At 36.2% G+C, this 24,178-nt stretch overlaps 2 long non-coding RNA genes across 4 annotated transcripts in view; one reads left to right on the top strand and one right to left on the bottom strand.

Annotated features, from left to right (window-relative positions):
• Window positions 1-4,423, bottom strand: part of LOC120298228 — a 31,408-nt gene extending 26,985 nt beyond the window's left edge. Inside the window, exons 1-3 of one of the 2 annotated variants that reach the window (XR_005554007.1) lie at window positions 3,878-4,423; window positions 2,605-2,727; window positions 1,628-1,657 (exon numbers count right to left, since the gene is read on the bottom strand). This is a non-coding gene — a long non-coding RNA (uncharacterized LOC120298228). Of the gene's footprint in view, window positions 1-1,627; window positions 1,658-2,604; window positions 2,728-3,877 lie in introns of those variants that run through there. The other variant, XR_005554006.1, reaches the window with a different exon arrangement.
• The window catches only part of LOC120298227, a 183,409-nt gene that overhangs the window by 65,002 nt on the left and 94,229 nt on the right, over window positions 1-24,178 (top strand). The window lies entirely within an intron of this gene.

Raw genomic sequence — 24,178 nt, 5'->3', positions numbered from 1 at the left:
AACAGAACACTCCCCCAGCCAATCAGAGCACAGCCAACCCCCCAGCCAATCAGAGCACAGCCACGCCCCTAACCAATCAGAACACACCTCCACCCAATCAGAACACAGCCAAGCTCCCACCCAATCAGTTCATACCCCCACTGGCAGTTAAAAGGAAGAAACAGCTAAGACCACACATTGCTGCTCAAAGCACGAAGCTGAAAACACCAGCCTGAAGATGACGAATGGGACTTCGTCGAAACGTCGCCAAGACACTTCCAATTTTACGCGGGAGAAAACCCGAACAACCAAAGACCTACATACAAACACCCGCGAAAACCTCAGAAAACATATATATATATATATATATATATATATATATATATATATATATATCCACAGTCCATGCATTTAAATGATGGATTCAGATACCATGTCCCTTCAGAGAGGTCGCACATGTGTGCAGAGTAAGCCTTATCTGGGGGGAAGGGGTGTTGTGTCCGGAGCCTGCAAAAACAGACTTGGGACATTGCTATGGTCCCAGGCATTTGCAAGCTGCCCAGGACCAGACTGAGCGGCGCCAGCCTTGCGCGCATATGCGAGGCGCGAAAGCACGCCAATTCCCTGTAACCATTTTGCCTGGGGATCCGGTCATAGATAAGAGGCCTGCGAGTCTCTGAGTTCATTGTTGGAGTGAGCAGAAGAAAAATAAAGAGCTGTTGGTTACAGAATGCATGCTCTTCATTTGCAATTAACTTAAAGACTTAACAATTATGACCAGATTTTTCCAGCAGGTTTTGAAATTTGGGCAGAGTGGATTGGTGTTATCATAATTTTGGAACTATTCAAAAAATACCTAGGTTAAATAAGTAAAAGTGAGTTTTGAATTGTTGTAACTCAAGTAGTTCTAGGCTCCCCTTGGAATACATTCTCAGAAAGCCTTCTTTTAGTTTCCCCCAGTGCTCAAGATTAACACTAAATAAGCTGCATTCAAGAGAATGCCAGGCTTTCTCATAGCTTCAGATTTAATCAGGTGAGCTCTATCTATTGAGACTCATAACTGAATAATATAGGTAGTCCTCAACATAAAATAGTTCATTTAGTGGCTGTTTGAAGTTACAATGACACTGAAAAAATTACTTATGACTGTTTTTCACACTTACAACTTTTGCAGCATCCCTATGTCACGTGATCAAAATTCAAATGCTTGGCAACTGACTCATATTTATGACAGTTGCAGTGTCCTAGAGTCAAGTAATCACCTTTTGAAAGTCAATGGGGAAGCCAGATTCACTTAACTAACGTAACAACTGGAGTGATTCACTTAACAACTGTGACAAAAAAGGTTGTAAAATGGGACAAAACTGTCTTAATAACTGTCTCATTTAACACAGAAATTTTGGGCTCAATTGTGGTCGTACGTCGAGGACTATCTGTACAGAGTCATCTTTTAAATTTAAAATCTTAGGCCAAACAGCCTTACTGACTACTGCTTTGATACCCTGCTCAATGACTACATTGAACAACAACAATTTTGCTTCCTGAATATCTTGGATATATCTTATATATCTTGATTACTAATCATGAAAATAATCTGTAATTTAACCTATCACATACCATTTTATAGAAATATTCTATTTTTACACAATGGCAATGTACATCCTTCCATACGTGTTGGCTATGTTGCACACATGAAAGAAACAAATGAAAATACGCAACTGTTATTGAAGTACATCCAGTACACCAAGTACAACTGAAATATCTTTAGAGAACTAAAGATCATGGCTCTGTTGCTTGCACTGCAACTTGGATACACCAAGTACTGTTACATATGCAAATTGGACAGCCATGCAAGAGATAAATATACAAAGTAAAGATCATTTGACTTATAGTAAAAATAATAATAATAATATTCCAAACAGGATCAAAAATACATGTATAATATCAATACTAACCAATCATTTAAAATAAGTTTATACAGTATTACTTTTACTCCATTAGCTAACAATTGTTTAAAAATTATAATCTTTATTTCTGTAGCCTAAAAGATTTAGCCATAGATTACTATAAACTTTGAATTAAATATTTTTAAACTCTGAACAATTCATATTTATTAAAGCCATAATATATACATTATACTTTCTCCTGTATGAAGATTAATACTGCTAGTTTGTTTTAACTCAATAAACCCAGATCAATTTTACTCTTCAAAGGATGGGAAATGGTTCTTCAGAAATTATTAACCCACAATTTCCAGCAGCTCTGACCTGCATGGTCAATTGTGCTATTGGAAATTCTAATTCAGCAGCATCCAGAGAGCCAGAGTTTCTTGTGCCTGTTTAATTATTTCTTCTATTCATTTTTCTAAGGGAACATTCATAGGAAGGACTTTATTGGTGAATCAAATAATACTTTCCTGGTTCCCATCCTAGAAAAAAACTTTGAGCACATGATAGCAACATTGTTTTGTAGGTCAGTGAGAACCTGTTCAGATGCACCACTTAACATGCTATTGTGTGCTGTCTAAGCCAATCAGAGAACATATTTATCTTGTTAAATGCCACCAAGTAAGCAGCATACATAAATCTGAAAAACTGCTAAGAAAATATTGTGTAGCATACATACTTGGGGGCTGAGTTTGAGCTGCAGAAACATGTTCATTTAAGTTGTTCAATGAATCAAGAGCATAAAGTTTCCCTTCTTCGTATGAATTTTTAAAGATACTTTCAGAAGAACTCTCCATGATACCTATGAGATGACAACAAACTTTATTTAAAAAGAATTATTGGATTTTTTTTAGGAGTTGTACCTAAGTATGCCCAAGATAAGGGAAAGATATATGTGCTAGTCATGCAGCATAGGCTATATGTAAATATGCACATTTGAATGATTATATATAAACTCTCTGAATGGCCAGAATTCCTTAAAGCAATCTTTTCCTCTCATCTACACTGCTCAGCTGCAAAATTGCTTTGAGTTACACTGCTTACTCAGCCTATGCTACATAAATGCTATATACTGTATGAATTTTGTTTACTGCTACTTCTTGATTCATTGCTTATTTTCTGTCAATCTTAGAACTTAAACAGAGACCACTTTGAAGTTTAATTAAATGTTCAATTTTTTAGGGAAAACTGTTTTAACATGCATGATGCTTTCAAATATTATGACATCATAAAACCCAGAAAACTTCATTCTGTTCCAACTATTGAGGGCTGTAATAAGAATATATAATTATAAAGAATTATAAAGAATGGGTCATGCTGATTAGAAAAATATGTATGCAACACTGATTGAATTCAGAACAGATGGGTTATTGTTCCTTTGGGAAAATATGTGTTGGAAAGGAATAACATCCAACAGCCACGTCATTATTGCTATTTTGGGATTGTCCTTTTCGAAGCCGTTCAGGATAAGCTCAACAGCTAGATCAGACTGCATTTAAAAACATGTTCTGCAATTCTCTGAATCTATACCACCAGTATTGGGGTTGTTTGATATTTTGAAGGTGCGTGCTCTATTTTTCCCTAGAGGCAAGAAGCAAAAATTAGGAAACAGGATGCTAATTAAATCTAGTTCAAATATATTTATCTAATATATATGGTTATTGATTTTAAATATCATCTGAAATATCTAAAGCTTGCTCATTATACATTTATGATTCTTGAACAATTAAAACCATAATGCTGTATCCATTTTTTACTTTCAAACAGACTAGAGGTAGAAAATGGCAACTTTCTTTACAGAGTACTCAGGACTAATTCTTTACGTTACCACTATCATCTGTCATATGAATAACTAACATACAGAGACTATCAATAAATAAATAAATACTTCAGTTCATGAAAGAATAAATTCTTAACACATTTAAAAACTTAGAGAACTGAATATTACTCACATCTAAACCATCCCCAACTAATATATTTTCTTTCACAATAAAATGCTGGAAATATGCATATATCAGCAATGTTGTTCCTTTGTCTTCTCCAAATCCACTTGAATGTGTTAATGAGAGCCACAAGCTCAGCCCTGAAGCAGAGTGTTGTTGCCATCTATATTTAGTATTCGTTTCAGTAAAGTTGTCAGGTTTCAAATACTTGATTTGACACCGTAAATTAAAAGCCAACATGTAGACAGCACTGTTAATTTTACATTTACAAATGTGCTGATGATCTTTGCTTTATATCATCCTCTTCTTCATTATAGTCAGGTTTCTGAAAACCAGCAGAACATTATCAGGGTGGGAACTAAATGGGTCTCTAAGGGGAAACCTTTTCAGAGGGCAGGTATGCAACACAGAAGAAGGTCTCCTAAGTCCCAATAGACGGCATTATTTCATCAAAGGCACTTGAAACTCTTCCTGAGCTTACTAAACTTGCATCTGTCTTTACACAAAGGGAAAAAACAGACCAACCTACCAAAAATAGTGCCATAAAAACAGAATAGAAACGCAAGTTAAGATAGGCAAGAAAACGGTAAGTGAGCACCTGTCCAGCCTAGACGAGTTCAAATCACCAGGACCAGATGGATTACACCCCAAGGTTCTCAAGGAACTAGCAGATGTGATCTCAGAACCATTGAATTATATTTTTCAAAGATCCTGGAGCACTGGGGAACTACCGGAGGACTGGAAAAGAGCTGATGTAGTTCCCATCTTCAAAAAAGGAAAAAAAATGGACCCAGGAAATTACAGACCTATCAGCCTGACCTCAATACATGAGAAGATTCTGGAAAACATAATCAAACAAATCAGTGAACACCTAGAAGCAAACAAAGTCATTACTAAAAACATGGGTTTGTCAAAAACAGATCATGCCAGACAAATCTTATTGCACTCTTTGACCAAGTGACAAAATTAGTAGATCAGAGGAATGCTATGGATATAATTTATTTGGACTTTAATGAGGCATTTGATAAAGGAGATCACAACCTACTACTTGATAAGATAGAAAAATGCGGGTTAGACAGCATCACCACCAATGGATCCGTAGCTGGCTGACCGGCCGTACTCAGCATGTGGTCCTCAATGGAACCACATCTACATGGAGGGAAGTGTGTAGTGGGGTGCCCCAGGGCTCTGTTCTGGGCCCAGTGCTCTTCAACATCTTCATCAACAATTTGGATGAGGGGATAGATGGGGAACTCATCAAATTTGCAGACGACACCAAGCTAGCAGGAATAGCCAACACTCCAGAAGACAGGCTTAGGATACAGGAGGATCTGGACAGACTTGAACACTGAGCGCCATCTAACAAAATGAAATTCAATGGTGAAAAAAGTAAGGTTCTACATTTAGGCAAGAAAAAACAAATGTACAGGTATAGTATAGGGGGTACCTTGCTCAACAGTAGTAACTGTGAGAGGGATCTCGGAGTCCTAGTGGACAATCACTTAAATATGAGCCAGCAGTGTGCTACAGCTGCCAAAAAAAGCCAACACAGTGCTGGGCTGCATTAACAGAGGGATAGAATCAAGATCATGTGAGGTATTAATACCATTTTACAATGCCTTGGTAAGGCCACACTTGGAATACTGCATCCAGTTTTGGTCACCACGATATAAAAAAGATGTTGAGACTCTAGAAAGAGTACAGAGAAGAGCAACAAAGATGATTAGGGGAGTGGAGGCTAAAGCATAGAAGGAAAGGCTGCTGGAATTGGGTGTGTACAGTTTAATGAAAAGAAGGACTAGGGGGGGACATGATAGCAGTGTTCCAATATTTCAGGGGCTGCCACAAAGAAGAGGGAGTCAAGCTATTTTCCAAGGCGCCTGAAGGCAGGACAAGAAGGCAGGACAGAAGGATGGAAACTAATCAAGGAGAGAAGCAATCTAGAACTAAGGAGAAACTTCCTGACAGTTAGAACAATTAACCAGTGGAACAACCTGCCTCCAGAAGTGGTGAATGCTCCAACACTGGAAGTTTTTAAGAAGAGACTCGACAGCCATTTGTCTGAAATGGTATAGGGTTTCCTGCCTGAGCAGGGGGTTGGACTAGATGACCTCCAAGGTCCCTTCCAACTTTATTATTATTATTATTATTATTATTATTATTATTATTATTATTATTTAGTCAGGGAGATTGGGGGTCCCTCTAATAAAGAGTATCCCAAAATAATTGTTTCCCTTAAAACAGTTCTGTATTTTTTGTGTGCCTTTTAATATTTTAAAGATTTTTTGCTTATCCAGTTTATCTTTCCACTATGTATTTTTTTTCCATCTCTCCCATTAAAATAACTCTACATACTTTTCAAGTACTTTGTAAGGTTCCCCCCCCCTCTGTTCCATGCAGTGTCCACCACCTTCCACTCCTTCTGTTGAGAAATTAGTCTGTCTTTTAATACTTTTCCAGGGAGATAGTACTTTCTTGTATTTTCTCTTGCTATAGTTATTCCATTTTCTCACTGGATTCTTTCACTTTTCTTATTCTTTATTGTTAATTAAGATCCAGTCTTGATATTGTTCTTCCGGTTTGATGTCACAGCAATATGGGTGCAGGAAGATGGGGTTCTGTCTTTCGTGTTTGATTTTGCCCCACTGGGGACCCTTGAAAGGGTCGAAAGTGAGGATTTCCGGTGACCGTTGCTGAGTCTAGACAGAGGGAATTGACTCTCTGTCCCCTAGGTCTGATATTCTTCTGCTGGCAGGTCCATTTGGGCTGAATGCCACCCCAGAGAAGTGGCCACCGAAGGGTGAATCTTTGAGGAACGCAGGCCAGCAGTAGCCAGTTCACCAAACTCAAAGCAGCCCTGGAACCAACGCCATTAACAGCTGATCGTCAGAGACAGAGAACAGTTGATTTTGATAGCAAGCAGCCGAGCTGGGTGAGACTGTGCTCCCTTTTCTTCTGCTAAGTGGACTTTGATCTAACAGCCTGTCTTCAATTGAAATGGGAAGCCTGAAGGAAGGAAGAAGGGGTTCCCCCCCCCCACATAAGCGGTGGTTTAAGCTTTACTTCACTACAAAAGGAAAAAAAAAACAATTTGGATTACCTTAAAGTCTTTTTAAGTGCTAATAGAAACTGGGGAAAACTATTTGTTTTTTTAGGAAAAAATATTTTTAACTTGGGGAAAGCTATTCTAGCCTTAATTTTGTCTTTAAAACTTTAGAAACTTTTTTTTCCTTCACTCTGAATACTTTTTTTCTCTTCCTGTTTAAATGGCTGGGAAGGATACATTGTCTCCTTTGTGGCTACATTGAAACTTTTTTCCCTTTGTTCTTCAGCAGCTGTTGTTTACTCAGCCTGATAACTTGGCTCAATGCCCAGACACTTGGCTGAATGCCCAGACATTCTTATCTGCTTTCAAAAGTTACTTAAAGAGATTTTTTTCCTTCTGTTTGGTCTTTTTGGCTAGTTTTAGTTGCATTACTCCTATTTTAAGAAGAATTGAACGTTAAATTTTTTTGGGTTTTTTGTTATCCTTTTTGCTGTTGAATTGAACTAGATGGATTATAAATTGGATAATTTCTACTACAGGTTTTTTCTTTTTTTGTTTTTGATTTTTCCCTCTATTTTGCCTTACTTCCTCCTTTTTTGCTTTCTTTTTCTTGCTATATTTAGCTTTTTCTCCCTTGCCCTTTTTTGGATTCTTTCTCGGGTTTTTTTTTTTTAGATATTTTTCTTTGCAGGAGCATTTTTGCTCCCAATCTAGTCTCTTCTATTTTTATTAATTTGCTTTCTTTTGATAATTTTTTCTCCTTTTTTGAGGCTTTTGGGGTCCTCTTCTACCCCCCTCCTGGAATTATTTTTTTAAACCACATTTGGTCTCCTTTCCTAGTAATAGGAGGGCATTGGATTACAATTGGCCACCTGGTGGATTATAACGTAATATAACAACCAGAAGATGAGTACCTCAAATTTGGCTAGGGGGGGAAGGGAGCCTCTGCCCCTGCTTCAACTCTGGCAAGTCCAGTTCCTCAAAAATCAATTACTACATTTCTACAACAAGAAAAAGTGGAATTCCAACAAAAAGACACCCAAGCAATACTGCAAGCAATTACAGCTCAGGCGGCAGTTACGACTAAAAACATTGAAGACCTGAAAATGGAAATGAAAAAGGATCTGGATAAAAATTATAAAGATTTGAAAAATGATCTTGTTAATATGAACCAAAAAATGGAAACCTTCCAACAGGCGATCACAGACAACCAACAAAGAATTCAAAAAATAGAAGGCAAGTCGGTGGAAGTTGACCAGAAATTAGAATACCTGCAAATTGAGAATCAGAGATTGGAGCAAGCAAATGTGGAATTGGAAGATAGTATGGCTGTGATGGAGATGGAAAGATCACCATATTTTTTAAGATTTCAAAATGTCATAGAAAAGAAGGATGAGAACTTGTTAGATCTGATGAGCGAGTTGCTTGCGGAGCTACTTGGAATGGAAAAGATTCAAATGGAACTAGAGATAGATCAGGTCTTTAGAGTTAATTCAAGCTATGCTAGAAGAAACAAAGTTCCCAGGGAAGTCCATGTAAGATTTGTCAAAAGATTTACAACAGATGAAACTTTGAGAGCAATAAGAGATCAACCACTGAAATATAAAGAAAAAGAGCTTGCAGTTCTTAAACAAATCCCTAGAAGTATAAGAGAAGCCTGAAGAGAATATCAGTTTTTAACAAAGAAATTGTTTAATAAAGGAGTGAATTTCAGATGGCTGGTCCCAGAAGGATTATTAATCTTCTGGGACTCGAAAAGATACAGATTGGATATCCCATTTCAAGCAGAGGAATTCTTTAACAACCATAGAGCCTTTCTGGAAAGAGGTGACCCTGAGCCTAAGAAGCAAGAAGAAATGATCGCCGTAGGAGCGCCTAAACAAGTGGAGGAAAAAGAGCCTAAAAAGACTCAACCAGAGGAAGATGTAAGACTGAAAGACCAGAGGCAAATAAGCTCTCCTAGAAGATTGAGGTCTAGATATAACTGAAGCCATAGAGGAGATTGGAATTTTTTCAATAAATATAAATGGTCTGAATTCTCCTTCAAAAAGGAGTAAAACATTTGAAAATGGACATAATTTGTCTTCAAGAGACACATATTAAGAGACATTTTAGAATTTTAGAACAACCAAAAATGGGTAAGCTTTACTTTTCCCTGGCACTTCAAAAGAAAAGAGGTATAGCTCTTTATATAAAAGAAAAGATGAATCCAAAACAAGTCTATGCTGATGAAGAGGGGAGAATATTAATGGTGGAAATTACATGGAATCAAAAACAAATATTGATGATTGCAATATATGCACCTAATGAGAAGCAAGACTAGTTTTATCAGCAACTATATGATAAACTAGTGGATCTAAATCACCAAAATATTTGTATATTGAGAGATTTTAATGCAATAGCCGATGCAACACAGGATGATAAAAGCTATAAACAAGGGGGGGAGGAAACATTTTACCTAAGGCTTTTTTAAAAAATGAAGGATGAATTGCTTATACAAGATATATGGAGAGAGATGAACCCAGAAAAAACACAATATACATTTTATTCAAATAGGTATAAATCTTGGTCAAGAATTGATATGATATGGATATCCTACAATTTGAAGACTATAATACAAGAAGTTGAAATAGAACCCAATATTTGGGAGACCATAATCCAATTAAAATGATTTGGAAAGGAACCAGGAAAAAACTAAGATGGTCGTAGAATAAATCTATATTGAAAGAAAAAGAATTTCTACAATTAGCATAAAAGAAATGGAATTATTTTTTAAAATAAACAAGAAAGAAGAAACTTCTCTCCAAACTGTGTGGGACACGGCTAAAGCATACTTCAGAAGTTTTGCTATAACGTACGTCGCTAAAAAAAAAACAAAGAAAAGAAACAGCTTAGGCTGAAAGAAGAACTTAGCAAATTGGAATCCAAGTTGTGAACTGACCCACAAAAAAAAGAACTGAAGGCACAAATGGAACTAATAAAACATAAATTAAACCTAACTGAGATGGACACAATGGCACAACAGATTAAACAATCTAAACAGAACTTTTTTGAAAATGCCAACAAACCAGGAAGATAGCTTGCATATAGGCTGAAGAAAGAAAGAGAAAAAAGAATGATAAGTAAGCTACAAGATTCAAAAGGAGAGGTATATTGCCATAATGACATGATGAAAAAAATCACCAAGGATTATTATGAGACACTTTACAAGGCGGAGGTGATTTCTAAAGAGGCAATACAGGACTATTTAAAAGGAGCTGATCTTCCAAAGGTGCCAGAGAACACGCGACATATCTTATATGAGAAGATAACAATGATGGACATCACAGAGGCAATAAAAAGACAAAAGAAGGATAAAACTCCAGGGCCCGATGGGCTCCCTGCAGAATTCTATGTAGCTTTACAAGATACAGTAAGTCCGATTTTGAAGGAACAGTGCAATGAAATTTTCTCAGAGATAAAAATGCCAAATTTGTGGACTGAAGCCAACATCACCTTGATACCTAAAGAAGATACTGATCTTACACTAATCAAAAACTACAGACCAATATCGTTATTAAATGTGGATTATAAAATCTTTACTTCAAAATGGCAGAAAGAATGAAGAAATTTCTGACTGAATTTATCCATATAGACGAAAATGGCTTTTTGCCTAAAAGACAGATAAAGAATAACCTAAGGATTATTTTAAATGTTTTGGAATACTATGAAAACCATCCAGGGAAACAGATGGCACACATATTTCTTGATGCACAAAAAGCCTTTGATAACTTAAACTGGCAATTTATGTTTCAACAGTTGATGGAAATGGACTTTGGCAAAAACTTTATAAACGCAATTCAAACAATTTACAATAAACAAACAGCAAGGATATTTTTAAATGGAGACTATATAGACAGCTTTGATATCAAAAAAGGTACAAGACAGGGATGCCCACTATCTCCCTTGTTATTTATTCTCACATTGGAAGTGTTAGCTAGAAATATTAAACAAGATATGGAAATTAAAGGACTGGAAATAAAAGAACAGAAATATAAATTACAGGCTTTTGCAGATGACTTGGTTTTCATTTTGGAGGAGCCATTGGAAACAGCTACTAAACTTCTGCAGAAAATAGAGGAATTTGGAGAAGTAGCCTACCTGAAAATAAATAGGAAAAAGACTAAGGTATTAACAAAAAACCTAACAGACAAACAGAAAACCCAACTTGCAAAAAAGACAAATCTTCAAATAATCAAAAAAGTTAAATATTTAGGTATCCACTTAACATCAAAATATACAACATTAAAAGAAGATAATTATGAAAGACTACTGAAACAAATAAGTAGATTTGGAAAAGTGGAAAAACCTCCAATTGTCATTGTTAGGAAGAATAGCGACTGTGAAAATGAACACCTTACCGAAGCTACTCTTCTTATTTCAAATGGCCCCTGTTAAACTGGACTAGAAATTCTTCGATGATTTAAATGCAACAATATTGAGATGTATATGGCAAGGGAAGAAAGCATGAATTAAAACCAAACTGTTACAAGAAACCAAAGACAGAGGGGGTTTTGGACTTCCGGATTGGAGACTTTATTACCAAGCATCTATTCTGCTTTAGCTTAAAGAATGGATTACACTGAGAAATAAACGACTTCTTTACTTAGAGGGGCATGATCTACAACTGGGTTGGCATGCGTTCTTATGGTATGGGAAAAACAAAGTACATAAATATTTTCAAAACCATTTCATAAGGAATGTACTGCTTCCAGAGTGGGAGAAAATTAAACACAAAATTTATATGAAAATACCTGAGTGGCTTTCAACAATGGAAGCATTTGCTTACCCAAATTTAATTAATTACGACAAACTTGTTACTTATGAAGACATTTTGGATAAGGATGGAAAACTTAAAGACAGGCAAATTCTTCAACAAGGTATCGACTTAACATGGTGGTCCTATTTGCAAATTCAAACAAAATATGAAAAAGATGTAAAATCAATGGGTTTTTACAAAGAACAGACACTATTTGATAAAACACTTTTGAAAACAGATGAAAACCTGATTAAGAAACTCTACAAATTTCTGCTAAGATGGAAGAAGAACAAGTAAAAGAAACAATGATAGTGTGGGCAAAAAACTTTGGATATTCTATAGATCTAGAAGACTGGGAAAAGCTTTGGGATAGAAATATTAAACTTACTAAAGCAGCTTCATATAAAGAGAATTTATATAAAATGTTTTATAGATGGCATATGACACCAGTTAGATTAGCGAAAATGTTTAAAAATGTATTGAATATCTGGAGGCAGGGCTAGCTGTCAAGAAGAATGGGTGTGCTGGACGACTCTCCGGAGCGTCTGCCCTTGTTTCCGACCGCTTGACAGACCTTTTGAGGTCCCTGGTTCCTTGGAGGGGGACCGGGAACAATAAGGGTCCTGGGGAGCGGTCCCTGATGGCGGTTGGGACTGGCAAACCCAGGAGAAGCCTTGGTAAGTTAAACGGAGGAAGAAGCCAGCCGTCAATGGCAACCGTGAAGAAATGACAGCTGCCAGCTGGCTGAAGCGTAGCGGTGGCATAGCTGGACGGAGACATGACAGCTTCAGTCAAATGTAATCTAAACAGTGATCCTGACAACTGGACAGAATGGATCTGTGTAAGAACGCTCTGGAAGATTTTTGAGAGAAACTTAAAGATTTTGAATGCCCACAAGAAGAGAGGAGAGATTTTCCCTCGCTTCTGAAAAAGCAGCAAAAAGAAGATTTGGGCTTAAAAAGTCTGCCTATACAGCTGAAACATTACATTGGTTGGATTTAAGGAGGAGTCTCTTTTTTCTTTCTTTATTTCAAGGAAGGAAAGTTTAACTTTGAAAGGCAAGCTTGCTGCAAGTCACGGAGTGAAAGCCTGGAAGAAACTAAGGAGGTAGACATTTTGAAATAAACAGACAGATTGAATATCAGAGCCAAAGCCAAAGAGACACCTGCTGGCTGAACTGAGAATAGCCACAAGAGGGGGGGGGAAGGGAAAGTGATTATTGAGTGTATCCAGTCTCACCTGTAAATAAGGTGACCAACTTTTTTACAATGAAAAGGAGGAGACAAATAAATTGAAGAAAAAATATTGTAAATAAAAGAAACGTTTTATTCATTGCAACAATAATACAGAATACACTATAATATGATAAATGCATAATAAAAAACATTTGTAACAATAACATTTTATATTGTAATTATGCTTACATGCCTATTAATTATTATTTAAATGAGTACTTTTCCATTGAATGAATATTTTTGTCAATGTATCATCTTCTAACAATATATTGGAAATATCTGAACAAGAAATATCCTTCATATTGAATTTTACGGCAAGTGCTGCAGCTAGAGTATCAACATTCAATCTTGATTTCTCACTTTTCCAAAAATCATTAGCAATTGGGAAAAAACCCTTTCAACTGCTGCATTAGTTCCAGGATAGCACAACATAAATTGAACAAGAATAAATAAATTTTCACATGGAATATGTTCATTTTTGAAATGGCTGAATATTTCCACCCATCTTTTATCAATTTCAACGTGTTTATTTTCCCATTGTATTAATTTTTCAGAATTTAAAAATACATTCAGTCTTCTAATTTCTTCAAAGAGACAATTGTCGTCTATTTTAATGTCTGGCATTTCTTTAGATAAAAACTCAACACAAGATTCAATATCTGTCCAATATACTTGCAATGAAGTCAAAAAACACCATTGAAAACTGTTATTTCCTGTGATGTTTGTTTCAGACCATTCTTTGATATATTGAAAACATGTTTGGTGAAAATTCTGCACTTCTTTGATAAACTTTTCCGTTATGCCCTGATTTGATTCCTCTAAGTTTGACAATTTTCTTTTTATAACTAAAGGAAGAAATTTTTCTTCAAATCAAGTTTTATATTGAAGGATAAAGTCATTCAAAATAAGACTAACTTCTGTAGCTGAAATGTGTTCACCTTCAATCTTTTGAATCGTTTTGTGAAAAATAGATGCTTGATTATGTACAAAATACATTAATATCTCAGATATTTCATTATTGAAAAACGATTCCAGGATTTTAGGACATTTGTCTAAACTTAAAAAACATGAATGGAGAGGCTCAAATAATTGTAGAACATGCTCTATAGCAGGTGTTAGAGCAAGCCATCTAACTTTTGAATATCCTAAAAGTTTTTTGTATTGAACATTTGCTTCTTCACAAAATTGTTTTAAAGTAGCCACACGAACGGTAAAACGACTAAAATACAAATAAATTGTAGTTATTATTACTTCTACATCAATTGGCATGGCATATGACACCGTGTTGATTGCATTTGACAAAATATGTGCATTACAACCTATTCCTTTTGGAGTAAATCTTGTAATTTTACATACACATTATTCACCCCTTTGCATCTTCGCCCACCAAAATTTGTGTTTGTATTATCAGCTGTTAGTGCAACACTTTGGATTTCAAATTGTTTTCATTTATTACTCTGTATAGATGGTTTGATAAAATTTCAGCAGTTTTGCCTTCAATGGATTCTAAATTTAAAATTTTTACTTGAATGCCCTTGGTAACATTAAAATATCTTACTAGTATTGGATACAATTTAGTTTCATTATGATTGGATGCATCAGATAAAACCGTTACAAATGCTGCAGTTTCCAAGTCTTCTGTAAGTATTTTGTCACAGTAATTTTTAAATACTGATTTAATAGTAACCTCGCATTTTGTCCTGGCGCATGAAAATTTAGCATCGTGAAATTTTTTCAATAATTTAGTTGTACAATCCATACTACAGAAACTTTGATTGTGAATTATGGTATGGTATGGAATGCAAATGTTCCCTCCATTGTAGCTAACCGTTTTTCATCTTCAGAATACTTTGAAGTTTTTAAAAAACTTGTTACTTTACAACTGGAAGCAGATGCATCTGATGATTGCTTATGTTTCTTGGTGGTCTAGTGTTTCGTAATAGCTGCTCTGCCCTCAACTGCAATACAAAATTCTCTGCTGCAAATATTGCAGAAAACAATGTTATCCTTCTTTGATGTGATGAATGGAAATTCCTTATTCAATTTATCATTGAAATGGCATTTCCTCTTTTTTGATTTTTCCATCCCTAAATGGAAGTTAGTCTCCTCCAGGTATCTTCGGGACTAACTAGGAGATGGTGTAGTTGGGTAACAGGGAGAGGTGCAAAGTTCCTGCCAATTCGACTTCACTGCAGACAACTTGCATGTGCAAAGTTTGCCGGCTGGGTGTTTTGGCATGCTCAGCAGCAATTCCTACTGGCTTTCAAAAGCCAATAGGGGGAGTAGCACAGCTCATGCAAAAGTTGAAAAAAAAACCATCAAAAAAGGTGCCGAAATGCCGTTCTGAGCGTTCTATGAGGAAAAAAAGCCCTGCAGATTAGTCTTCAAATATCGAAAAGGAGGACATGTAGGAGGACACTTTTTGAGGGAGGGCAGAACTTACAAAAGGAGGACTGTCCTCCCTAAAGGAGGACGGTTGGTCACCTTACTGTAAATGTCAAGTAGTTATCTGTGCAGAAACTTTTGATTTTAAGTGATAATTTCGATATTCTGGAAAATATTACAAAAACTGTAAATAAGTGGGGAGGTTGGTTTGGAGAATTGAAAAAAATGTCTAGTATTCCCAATCTTACAAGAGTTGGAATAGGGAGGAAACAAACAACACAGATTACATTGTTGGAACCAAGCCCTGCCAGACAAAGAGCGCTAGAAGAAATGGCGCAAAGAGATAGGATGAACTCATTTAGAGACTTGCAACAAATGTTGCAAGCAATGCAAGAGATGATGTGCAAGAATCATGAAGATCTAAAAAAAGAAATAGGAGAAGTAAGGAATGATACAGGGGATCTTAAGGATAAAATTAAGTCAATGGGGAGTCAATGCCTACTTTAGAAGAATGGATATTTAAAGTTTCTAACTTTGCAGAAATGGCAAAAATTTCTGCTTATTTGAAGGATCATACACAAGAAAGATATATTATTGTATAGAGAAGATGGATAGATTATATTCAGAAAAAATATGGGACTATAAAGTTTCATTTACTTTATGAGTAAATTTTATAGTAACTGTTGTAGAGATTTGTTTATATGACTTAATTTAAGGGGAGTTAAAGGTTAAGTATGATTTTTTTTTCTTTTTTCTTTCTTCTTTTCCTTTTTTTATTGTTAACTTTCTTATTAATAACCCTGTATTCTGCTCTGGGAAGCGAGGGGGGGAGGGTTGAGGGTGGGTGGGTGGGTGAGTGGGTGGGTAATGATAATATAGTCATGGTAAACGCTTGGGCATTTCCCCTATGCTGAGTTCATGTGTGTGAGAGGGATGAGAGGGGAGGAAGGAGCAGGGAGGAAGTAGGATGGTTAGAGGAGAAGGGGAGGGGAAGAGAGGAGGAGGGGAGGGGAGAAAAAGGAGGGAAGTAGGGAAGGATTAGAGAGGGTGGATGCGGCCTGGGGGGAATGGACAGGTGGTAACAATGGTTAGGATTTTAATTGAATTGTATTTTGTATGAATAAATGAAAAATAAAAAACTTTTTATTTAAAAAAAATGGTTGGGAAATTTGAATCTTTCCATCAGCAGATGATGAACAATGAACAAAAATTATTGGAAATGGAGGAAAGGATGGATAAAGAAGAGCAGAGAGTAGATGAAATGAATGAGAGGTTAGTTCAGGTTAACAAAGAATTAGAATCTACAGTTATTTCCCTGGAATTTGAGAAAGCCGCTCATTATTTACGGTTCCAAAATGTATGTGAGATGAAAGGTGAAGACCTTCCAGTAATAATGACAGATATACTAGCAGGGGCCTTGGGGTCTAGCAGAGAAGAGATGGCCAGCAAGATAGATGAGACTTACAGAATTCATACGAACTATCATCAATCATGGTCCAGAATTGATATGGTGTGGATGTCAGCAGACTTAAATTTAGAGATAGAGGATATTGTAACTGATACGAACTCCTGAGCTGACCATAATCCAACTAGAATTAGATGGAAAAGGCAAAAAAGTTTGAGGAGATGGACCTTGAAAAGGGCAATCCTAAAACATAAAGAATTTAAATTGAAATTGGAAGAACAAGTGGACCTATTTTTTAAGACAAACAAAAAGGAAGATACGAACTGCCAAAACTTATGGGATACAGCCAAAGCTTATATGAAAGGCACTGCAATTTCTTATATGGCCAGGGAAAACAAAATTAAAACACAACGACAAAGACATTTAGAAGAAGAACTAAGTAGAGTTGAGGAAAATTTACAAAAGGAACCACAAAGACATGATTTGAAACAACAGATAGACTTAATTAAACATAAGATGAACATTATTGGGAAGGAAGAACTAGGACAGCAGATAAAACATACTAAACAAAAATTTTTTGAAAATGCCAATAAACCAGGGAGATGGCTGGCCTATAAAATTAAAAAACATAATAATAAACAGAGGATTACCAAACTTTGTAATGCAGAAGGTGATATGGTGTACCAGAATGAAGGAAAGAAATTAGTGGCATATGAGTTCTATAAGAACTTATATAAAGATGATGAATGGAGAAATAATGATGACATTGTACAGTATTTACAAACAACTGACCTACCGAAAGTGCCAGAAGAATTTAAAACTCTGTTGAACAAAGAGATAACACCTTTAGAACTTTCGGAGGCAATTAAGAAACAAAAAAATAACAAAGCACCTGGGTCAGATGGTCTACCTGCAGAAATGTATAAAATCATACAAGAATCTTTAAGCCCAATACTGTTGGAACTGTTTAACAAAGTCTTAACAAAAGCTAAAATACCAGCCCCATGGGAAGAAGCTCTCCTCACTCTGATTCCTAAGGAAAACGCTGACCTGGCGCATATTAAAAACTATAGACTCATTTCATTATTAAATTTGGACTATAAGATTTTTATGGCCATAATGGCGCAAAGACTTGAAAGATTCCTAGCAGATTTTATACATTCTGATCAAAATGGCTTTTTATCTAAAAGATACATAAGAAACAATGTCAGGATTGTATTGGATATATTGGAGTATTATGAGGTACACAATGAAAAGCAAAAGGGTTTAATTTTCCTCAATGCACAAAAAGCATTTGACAATGTGAAATGAGATTTTATGTTCAATCAATTGTTGTATATAGATTTTGGGGAAATTTTTACAAATATGTTTAAATCAGTTTATTTTAATCAGGCAGCAAAAGTAATAATTAATGGAGAAATGACTGATAGCTTTTCAATTCAAAAAGGTACAAGGCAAGGTTGTCCGTTATCGCCATTGTTGTTTATACTATCCCTAGAGATATTAATCAGGGTAATTCGGAAAGATGAACAGATCAAAGGTTTAGAGATCAAGAAAGAAACATTTAAAACGCAAGCTTTTGCAGACGATTTAGTTTTTATAATTGAAGAGCCATTACAATCAGGGAAAAAGATTTATTTATTTATTTATGAGACTTATATACCGCTTTAAGTGCAAGCGCTCTCTAAGCAGTGTACACCAGTAAGCAATGTATATATATATTTACATTGCCCCCAACAATCTGGGTCCTCATTTTACCTACCCTGGAAGGATGGAAGGCTGAGTCAACCTTGAGCCGGTGAGATTTGAACCGCTGACCTGCTGAACACAGTCAGCTAAAGTGGCCTGCAGTACTGCACTCTAACTGCTGCGCCACCTCGATGGAAGTATTGAGTAAATATGGGGAAATAGCAGGTCTGAAGATAAATAAAGAAAAAACTAAAATGCTTGTCAAGGATATGACCAAAATACTGAAAAATGAATTGGTTGACAGAATAGGTATTCAAATTACGAATAAAATAAGATATTTAGGGATATAACTAATTGCTAGATGCATTACACTCAAGAGAGACAATTATGATAAACTAATTGAACAGATTAAAACTGATTTAGATACTTGGACCAACCTACAGCTCTCCTTTATGGGCAGAATAGCTGTAATCAAAATGAATGTGCTACCGAAAATTTTATTTTTGTTCCAATGTATACCCATTAAATTGGATAAGAATTTTTTTTCAAAACTTTAACAGAACTATACTCAAATTTATTTGGCAAGGAAAAAAAGGAAGGATTAAATTGAAATTACCGCAGGATTCGAAGGAAAGGGGGGGACTTGGCCTCCCTGACCTGGAAAAATACTATCAGGCCATAATACTAGTATGGGTGCGGGATTGGATACTTTTGAAGAACAGGAGATTATTATGTCTGGAAGGTCATGATTTACAAATAGGATGGCATGCTATGCTATGGGACCAGAAATATAAGACACACAAATATTATATCAGACGAGCTTTAATTGATGTATGGGTTAAAACCTAGCAATCAAACTATACTCAAGTCCCCGGCTGGATCTCATCATTAGAAATGCATGTACATCCAAAGTTTATCTAATTAGGGAAGATTATAACATATAAAAACGCACTAGATGAGAAAGGGGAATTGAAGCCCAGAAAAATTCTTCAAGATGAAGGGATAGAACTAGAACGGTGGGCATATCTTCAACTATAGGTGAGATATTGGAAAGATAAAAAAGAGTTAGGCATAAAAATAGAACCGATAGGACTGGATAAAATATTACTAGGTACTGAGGATAAAATGATTAAAAAGCTATATCATTATTTGTTAGATCAGAAAACGTATGAAGAACAGGTAAAAGAAACCATGTTAACGTGGAGCAGGGATTTTGATCTCAACTTTGATCTGCATATCTGGCAAGAACTATGGGTACGAAATAGGAAACTTATTTTGGCCACCTCCTACAAAGAAAACCTCTACAAAATGTTCTACAAATGGCATTTAGTGGGGGTTTCTTTTTGGATTAGGTTTGTAATCTTATTTCTATGGAATCCATTGGATGTTAGTACATTGGTGAGAGTGTGTAGTTCGGTTTTTAGGTGTTGTTCGTCAGCTAAGGGTTTTGTTCTGGAGATGAGTGTCTTGGCTCCCTCACAGCCACACATGAAACAAACAGTGCATAACATCTCAAATAGGATCCTCACCAAAGCCGAAACCAATGTCCTTTGCAAAGGATTCAACTTTGCAGTCGCTCCCAAACACATCCCCACTGAAACCATTATATGTGGAGTTGAAACCAGCCTGACCAAAATCAACCCCGACGATGCTAACAGAATCAGACTCGAAATCACCAACATCCTCTGCACCAGCAAGCCACCCAAAAGCAACTTACCCAAAGAAGAACAGACAGCACTACGTAACCTGAAAGAAGACACCAGCATAATAATCCTACCAGCAGACAAGGGCAATGCCACGGTGGTTATGAACACATCTGACTACCAAACCAAATTAACCAACCTACTCCAAGACTCCACATACAAACCCCTAAATACAGATCCCACCACCTACCTGGAAAAAACCACCAGATCCAAAATAAAAGCCTCCCCCATTAGCGAAGAGATCCAGCAAAGAATCATTCCCAGAGAGAAATCATCCAGATGCCCCAAACTCTATGGTCTCCCCAAGATACACAAAGAAGGAACCCCACTCAGACCTATAGTCAGCTCCATAGGCTCACCTCTACAAAACCTAGCCAAATTTCTCGCCAAACAACTACAGCCCTATGCAGAATCCATCACCTCACACGTAAAAAACTCATTCCAGTTTATAGAGATCATAAAGAAACAAAACTTACAGCCCAGCGACCTACTAATGAGCTTCGATGTCATATCCCTCTTCACCCAAGTGCCTATCAAAGAAGCCTTGACAGCTATTCAAAACAAATATAACCCCCCCAAACACATCTTAGATCTGACCAACCACTGCCAACCGAGCTTCCGCTGGTGAGCGACGGTGATGGCGGCTACTTTGTAGCCGTCCTCCTGAGATGGTGTCAGATCTGCGGAGCACAGCGTACATCAGCTGGCCCGCGGTTCGCAATCCCCTTCCCGGGCGAAGGGAAGGGGTAGAGACTGCATGAATAGAGGTAGAACCTCTTAACCTTCCCTGGATTTTTTTTTAGGGAGGTAGAAAGAGTGCTCCCTCGGAGTTCGTGCCTTCTCCGCCTCTCAGCTGTCTTTGTTTCTTCGGAAACAAAGTGAAACGCCGCTACCATCTCCGCACTTAAAGTTTTCCGGTGAGTGAGTTTTAAAGCGGACAGAACTGTTTAAAGGATTTTTCTTAGAGTTAGAGATTTATTTCTTTTTTTATTTTCTTTTTAGCTTATGCTGATTTTTTTGTGATTTTTTTTTCGAGCGGAAAGTGAGAGTGAAAGTAAAATGGCGCTTTGAAACTGTTGCTTTTTTTTTTTATCTCCGGAAAGAAAAGACGGACTGAATGAAATGTATACTTAGCATTGCTTTCCTTTTTATTCTTCTTTTTTAAGTTTTTTTTTTCTTTTCTTTAAAGTGCTTTGGAAGTTCTTATTTTTATTGCATTTTTCCTGGTTTTTTATTTGTAAAGATTTAAGCTTTTTTTTTTAAGAAGAAAGAAAGAGATTAACTTTAAAATGGCTTCAAAGAGACAACCAGCTTCTATAGTTTCTAAGGTGATTTCTTCTCCTGTTATTGCAATTGTTCAACAACAACTTAAAGTAACACCACCGGTGCAGCAACCTAAGCCTACATCTCCACCTTCTCCTCCCCCATCAGGTCCGTCTGTACAAGACATTAAAGATATAATGGGAAATGCTGTGTCTCAATTTAGGAAGGAAGTGAAGCAACTTCTGGAACAGAGCAAGTCTGAAAGTAAGGAGGAAATGAAGAAAGAAATGAAGCAGCTTTTTGAACAGAATAATACCATTTTGAGGCAAGATATAGTCACAGCTTTATCTGGATTGGCTTCTGTGGTCGTGAAGCTGGACTCCAGAGTGGAAGAAGTTGCAGAAAAAGTAGATGTTCTTGAATATAAATTCCAAGATATGGAAAAAAAGGTGGAAACTTCACAAGATGATATTCTTATGTTTCAGTATAGACAGATGGAATATGCCCTGAGAATCAGGGGTCTTAAAGAAGATATGAATCAAGATTTGATGGAGATGGTAATTAATGATTTAGCTGTTGTTTTGAATATAGATAAAGATGAATTACGTGGAGAAGTGGAAAAAATCTACAGAGTTAATTCTTGGATTGCGAAGCAGAAGAATTTGCCAAGAGATGTGGTGATTTATTTTGCTAAGAAGTCTCTGCGTAATCAGATCCTACAAGCTTTTTATAACAAGAGATTCCAGATTGCTGCCCAAGATATTATTATCTTAAAGGAAATCCCATCCAAAATTTTAAGAAGTAGAAAAGATTTTGCTTTTTTAGCAAATGAACTCAAAACAAGATTGATGCCATTTAGATGGGAGATCCCGATGGGTATTGTTTTGAGCCATGCAGGGACACGTTATAGACTTAATACGGTTGTTAAAGCTAAAGAATTTTACAACACGGTCCTGGGAGCAGGCTCATCTTCATCCATGACTCAGAGAGTCTTGAGTGACAAAGAGGTGGAACAGCAGCCTGAAGGACTAGGCTTGATGGCTGTTGGGCAGGTGGAATGGATGCGTCAAGCAGAAGTTAAAGAACAGAGAATGACTTGTGCAGCACACAAATGTAAGGAAAAGGAACAACAGAAGAAAGAAGCTAAAGAATCTTCTCATCAGATTGTTTCAATGCTGGTGGGAGGAGCAAGACCCAAAAGCTCTGCAACACATTCTTCAGTAGCAGACCTTGAGGGAATCTTCTCCAGGCTCCTGGTTGAGGGAGATGGCAAAGTTCCTGACCTGGAATGTTAATGGTTTAAATTTTCCTCAGAAGAGAAAGAAAATCTTTCACTACTTAAAGCAACATAATAATGACATTATTTGTTTGCAGGAAACTCATATCTTATTTAAAGACCAAAAATATTTAGCTAATGCTCGCTTGGGATCTCATTTTGTATCACCTGCCCCTGGAAAAAAAGGGGGTGTGGTAATTTATGTTAAGCAAAATCTACCAGCTTGTCTGGTAGAATCAGATCCTCAAGGAAGATATGTTATGATTGAACTTGGCTTATATGGTAAAAAAAATACTTATAGTGGGACTGTATGCACCAAACCAGCAACAGGAACAATTTTATAGATTGCTACATCAGAAAATAACTCTGTTGGATTATAGGTCTGTGATATTAATGGGAGACTGGAATGGTGTTTTAGATACACAAAAGGACAAAAAAGGTTTTTCTACCTTTTTTAAACAGGCTAAATTACCTAAAGCTTTTTTTGATTTGAAAGAAGATTGGGAATTGAGAGACTATTGGCGTGAACGTAATCAAGAGGAAAGAGACTTCACCTTTTTCTCAGATAGACACCAATCTTTCTCAAGGATTGATTTTTTTTTTGATCACAACAGATTTATATAACAGGGTGAAGAATGTAAAAATCTTTCCTAGGTCATTGACAGATCATAGTCCAGTTTGGATGGAACTGGTTGCTGAGAAAGAGGAGAGGAGATCCTGGAGGTTGAATGAGAATTTATTTAAACAAGAAAAAAATGTTCAAAAATTAAAGGACTGCTTAAAGGATTATTTTGTTTTAACTATGTATAAGGGAACATCAATGTCAATGGTATGGGATGCAAGTAAAGCTTTTATGCGTGGGATTTTGATAAAAATGAATAATTTTTATAGACAAAAGCAGACTCAGAAACGTAAAGAATTGGAAGATGAGATTAAATTAAAAGAGAAGCTTTTAATCTCAAATCCTTTAGATGAAAAGGTGAAAGGAGCCATAAAATTGTTAAAAACACAATTTAATATGTTAATAGCTGATCAAGCTGCAACTAATTTAATGTTTATGAAACAAAATACATTTTGTAATGCTAACAAGCCAGGAAGATGGTTGGCTTATCAGTTAAGAAAGAAACAGAGACACAAAGTCATAGATAAAATAAACTATAATGGTAAACTGGTTTATCAGAAAGAGTTGATTAAGAAATCTTTTTTAGAATATTATCAGAAATTATATAAGAGTACTAATGTACAAACTACAGATATAAATAATTATTTAAGTAAAGTTAACCTTCCTAAATTAACAGAAGATCAGAAAAAAGAGATTAATGGTTTAATTACCAATGAGGAAATTGTGAAGCTATTAAGCAGTTAAAATTAGGTAAAGCGCCGGGTACGGATGGTTTGACATCTATTTATTACAAAACTCTAGTAGAAGAGATGACCCAACCTTTATGTGAGCTTTTTAATAATATATTACAAGGTTTAGAGATTCCTCCGTCATGGCGCAATGCTTTTA

The sequence above is a fragment of the Crotalus tigris genome, unplaced genomic scaffold, assembly GCF_016545835.1.
Source record: "Crotalus tigris isolate CLP2741 ecotype Arizona unplaced genomic scaffold, ASM1654583v1 scf7180000023816.343384, whole genome shotgun sequence".
NCBI lineage: Eukaryota > Metazoa > Chordata > Lepidosauria > Squamata > Viperidae > Crotalus > Crotalus tigris.
This window is presented reverse-complemented; position numbering and strand designations above follow the sequence as displayed.